Source organism: Arachis hypogaea, chromosome 3 (assembly GCF_003086295.3).
Source record: "Arachis hypogaea cultivar Tifrunner chromosome 3, arahy.Tifrunner.gnm2.J5K5, whole genome shotgun sequence".
NCBI lineage: Eukaryota > Viridiplantae > Streptophyta > Magnoliopsida > Fabales > Fabaceae > Arachis > Arachis hypogaea.
The window spans coordinates 46892899-46898110 of record NC_092038.1 but is presented as its reverse complement, the minus strand read 5'-3'; the positions used below and the strand labels follow the sequence as shown (position 1 = coordinate 46898110).

The following is a 5212-nucleotide window of genomic DNA, read 5'->3' as shown; positions in this document are numbered from 1 at the left end:
CTAACACCTCTCTTCATCTCTCTTCATCTCAGATCACCACCTCTATTCTTACCCATTCTTCTTCACTCTTCTTCCCTTTCTTCTTCTACTAACAATAAGGATCCTCTTTACTGTGACATAGAGAATTCCTCTTTCTTTTCTTGTTCTCTTTTTCCCTATATGAGCAGGAACAAGGAAAAAGGCACTCTTGTTGAAGCTGATCCAGAACCTGAAAGGACTCTGAAGAGGAAACTAAGAGAAGCTAAATTACAACAATCCAGAGGCAACCTTTCTGAAATTTTCGAACAAGAGAAGGAAATGGCAGCCAAACCCAACAACAATAATGCAAGGAGAATGCTTGGTAATTTCACAAAACCAACGTCCAAATTTGATGGAAGAAGCATCTCCATTCCTGCCATTGGAGCCAACAATTTTGAGCTTAAACCTCAATTAGTTGCTTTAATGCAACAGAACTGCAAGTTTTATGGACTTCCATCTGAAGATCCTTACCAGTTTTTAACTGAGTTCTTACAGATTTGTGAGACTGTTAAGACGAATGGAGTAGATCCTGAAGTCTACAGGCTCACGCTTTTCCCTTTTGCTGTAAGAGACAAAGCTAGAACATGGTTGGACTCACAACCTAAAGATAGCCTGGAATCCTGGGATAAGCTGGTCACGGCCTTCTTAGATAAATTCTTTCCTCCTCAAAAGCTGAGCAAGCTTAGAGTGGATGTTCAGACCTTCAATCAAAAAGATGGTGAATCCCTCTATGAAGCTTGGGAAAGATACAAGCAGCTGACCAAAAGGTGTCCATCTGGCATGTTTTCAGAATGGACCATATTAGATATATTCTATTATGGTCTATCTGAATTTTCGAAAATGTCATTGGACCATTCTGCAGGTGGATCCATTCACCTAAAGAAAACACCTGCAGAAGCTCAAGAACTTATTAACATGGTTGCAAATAACCAATTCATGTACACTTCTGAGAGGAGTTCCGTGAATAATGGGACGCCTCAGAGGAAGGGAGTTCTTGAAATTGATGCTTTGAATGCCATATTGGCTCAGAACAAAGTGTTGACTCAGCAAGTCAACATGATCTCTCAAAGTCTAAATGGATGGCAAAATGCATCCAACAGTACTAAAGAGGCAGCTTCTGAAGAAGCTTATGATCCTGAAAACCCTGCAATGGCAGAAGTTAATTACATGGGTGAACCTTATGGAAACACTTATAACTCATCATGGAGAAATCATCCAAATTTCTCATGGAAGGATCAACAAAAGCCTCAATAAGGCTTTAATAATGGTGGAAGAAATAGGCTCAGTAATAACAAGCCTTTTCCATCATCTTCTCAGCAACAGACAGAAAATTCTGAACAGAGCCCCTTTAATTTAGCAAACTTAGTCTCTGATCTATCAAAAGCCACTTTAAGTTTCATGAGTGAAACAAGATCCTCCATTAGGAATCTGGAGGCACAAGTAGGCCAGCTGAGTAAGAAAATCATTGAAACTCCTCCTAGTATTCTCCCAAGTAATACAGAAGAGAATCCAAAAGAAGAGTGCAAGGCCATTGATGTAATCAATATGGCCGAATGCACAAGGGAGGAGGAGGACGAAAATCCTAGTGAGATAGACCTCCTGGGACGTTTCTCAAACAAGAAGGAGTTCCCCATTGAGGACCTAAAGTAATCTGAGGCTCATATAGAGAACATAGAGATTCCACTACATCTCCTTCTGCCATTCATGAGCTCTGAAGACTATTCTTCCTCAGAAGAGGATGAAGATGTGATTGGAGAGCAAGTTGCTCAATATCTAGGAGCTATCATGAAGCTTAATGCCAAGTTGTTTGGTAATGAGACTTGGGAAGGTGAACCTCCCTTGCTCATTAGTGAACTAGATACATGGATTCAGAAAACTTTACCTCAAAAGAAACAAGATCCTGGTAAATTCTTAAAACCCTGTACTATAGGCACCATGACCTTTAACAAGGCTCTGTGTGACCTGGGGTCAGGCATAAATCTTATGCCACTCTCTATAATGGAGAAACTAGGGATCATTGAGGTACAGCCTGCCTTATTCTCATTACAATTAGCAGACAAGTCAGTAAGACAACCTTATGGATTAGTAGAGGACGTGTTAGTAAAGGTTGAAGGCCTTTACATCCCTGCTGATTTCATATTCTTAGACACTTGGAAGGAAGAAGATGAATGCATCATCCTTGGAAGACCCTTCCTAGCCACAGCAGAAGCTGTGATTGATGTTAACAGAGGAGAATTAGTCTTTCAATTGAATGGGGACTACCTTGTGTTTAAAGCTCAAGGACCTTCCTCTGCAACCATGGAGAGGAAGCATGAAAAGCTTCTCTCAATACAGAGTTAAGAAGAGCCCCCACAGTCAAACTCTAAGTTTGGTGTTGGGAGGCCACAATCAAACTCTAAGTTTGGTGTTGAATCCCCACAACCAAACTCTAAGTTTGGTGTTGGGATTATACAACATTGACCTGATCACCTTTGTGACTCCATGAGAGGCCACTGTCAAGCTAGTGACATTAAAAGAGTGCTTGTTGGGAGGTAACCTAATTTTTATTTATCTAATTTTAATTTTATTTTATTATTATTTTGTGTTTTATTAGATTCATGATCATGTGGAGTCACGAAAAAATTATTAAAATTAAAAACAGAATCAAAAACAGCAGAAGAAAAATCACACCCTGGAGGAAGGACTTACTGGCGTAAACGCCAGTAAGGTGCATCTGGCTGGTGTTCAACGCCAGAACAGAGCATGTTTCTAGCGCTGAACGCCAGAAACAAGCAACATCCTGGCGTTTGAACGCCAGGAATGTGCCTTGAGGAAAGCTGGCGCTGAACGCCAGTAACAAGCATGGAACTGGCGTTCAACGCCAGAAACATACTACACATGGGCGTTGAATGCCCAGAGTGTGCATCACTTCGGTGTTTAAACGCCAGAATGGTGTGCAAAGGCATTTTACATGCCTAATTGGTGCAGGAATGTAAATCCTTGACACCTCAGGATCTGTGGACCCCACAGGATCATCTCAGGATCTGTGGACCCCACAAGATCCCCACCTAACATATTCTCCCCTCTTCTCACTATTCATTCTCTCTTCCCCATAAACACACTTCCCAACAACTTCAATCTCTCTTCCCAATTACCCTCTTCACCACTCACATCCATCCACTCTTCCCCATAAACCCCACCTACCTTCAAAATTCAAAAATCTTTCCCACCCAAACCCACCCTATATGACCGACACTACACCCACTCCCCTCCCTATATATACCCTTCCATTCTACTTCATTTTCACACAACACAAACCCCCTCTTCTACACCTTGGCCGAAACACCTTCCCTCACTCTCCTCCATATTTTCTTTTTCTTCTTCTTCTCTTCTTTCTTCTCTTGCTCGAGGGCGAGCAATATTTTAAGTTTGGTGTGGTCAAAGCATAATCTTTTTGTTTTTCCATTACCATCAATGGCATCTAAGGCCAGAGAATCCTCTAGAAAAGGAAAAGGGAAGACAAAAGCTTCCACCTCCGAGTCATGGGAGATGAAAAGATTCATCTCCAAAAGCCATCAAGACCACTTCTATGATGTTGTGGCAAAGAAGAAGGTGATCCCTGAGGTCCCTTTTAAACTAAAAAAAAATGAGTATCCAGAGATCCGACATGACATTCGAAGAAGAGGTTGGGAAGTCCTAACCAACCCTATGCAACAAGTCAGAATCTTAATGGTTCAAGAGTTCTATGCCAATGCATGGATCACTAGGAACCATGATCAAAGTGTGAATCCGAGTCCAAAGAATTATCTCACAATCGTTCGGGGGAAATACTTAGATTTTAGTCCGGAAAATGTGAAGTTGGCATTCCACTTGCCCATGATGCAAGGAGATGAACGCCCCTACACTAGAAGGGTCAACTTTAATCAAAGGTTGGACCAAGTCCTTATGGACATATGTGTGGAAGGAGCTCAATGGAAAAGAGACTCCAAAGGCAAGCCGGTTCACCTAAGAAGACTGGACCTCAAGCCTGTGGCTAGAGGGTGGTTAGAGTTCATTCAACGCTCCATTATTCCCACTAGCAACTGATCTGAAGTTACTGTGGATCGGGCCATCATGATTCATAGCATCATGATTGGAGAGGAAGTAGACGTTCATGAAGTCATCGCCCATGAAATCTACAAAATAGCTGATAAGCCCTCCACCATGGCAAGGCTAACCTTTCCTCATCTTATTTGCCATCTATGTTACTCAGCTGGAGTTATCATAGAAGGAGACATCCTCATTGAAGAGGATAAGCCCATCACCAAGAAGAGGATGGAGCAAGCAAGAGAGACCCTCCACGGATTTCAAGAGATGCATGAGGAAGCTCATCATCAAGAAATCCCTGAGATGCCTCAAGGGATGCACTTTTCTCCCAACAACTGTTGGGAACAACTCAACACTTCCCTAGAAGATTTGAGCTACAATGTGGAACAATTAAGGGTGGAACATCATGAGCACTCCATCATTCTCCATGAAATAAGAGAAGATCAAAGAGCAATGAGGGAGGAGCAACAAAGGCAAGGAAGGGACATAGAAGAGCTTAAGGACATTGTTGGTCCTTCAAGAAGAAGACGCCACTAAGGTGGATTCATTCCTTGTTCTTATTTTTTCTGCTTTTCGGTTTTTATATGTTTACCTATGTTTTGTGTCTCTACTTCATGATCATTAGTAGTTAGTAACTATGTCTTAAAGTTATGAATAATTCCATGAATCCTTCACCTCTCTTAAATGAAAAATGTTTTAATTCAAAAGAACAAGAAGTACATGAATTTCGAATTTATCTTTGAATTTAGTTTAATTATATTGATGTGGTGACAATACTTTTTGTTTTCTGAATGAATGCTTGAACAGTGCATATTTTTGATCTTGTTGTTTATGAATGTTAAAATTGTTGGCTCTTGAAAGAATGATGAACAAAGAGAAATGTTATTGATAATCTGAAAAATCAAAAATTGATTCTTGAAGCAAGAAAAAGCAGTGAAAAAAGAAAAGCTTGCGAAAAAAAAGAAAAAGAAAAAGCAAGCAGAAAAAGCCAATAGCCCTTAAAACCAAAAGGCAAGGGTAAAAAGGATCCAAGGCTTTGAGCATCAATGGATAGGAGGGCCCAAGGAAGTAAAATCCAGGCCTAAGCGGCTAAATCAAGCTGTTCCTAACCATGTGCTTGTGTCATGAA

At 40.9% G+C, this 5212-nt stretch overlaps 1 non-coding gene across 1 annotated transcript; it reads right to left on the bottom strand.

Moving 5' to 3' along the window:
- Positions 1-696: 696 nt before the first annotated feature.
- Positions 697-800, bottom strand: LOC112793220 (small nucleolar RNA R71). The gene has a single exon (XR_003197923.1). It is a non-coding gene; the product is annotated as a small nucleolar RNA R71 (small nucleolar RNA).
- Between the last annotated feature and the right edge of the window lie 4412 nt (positions 801-5212).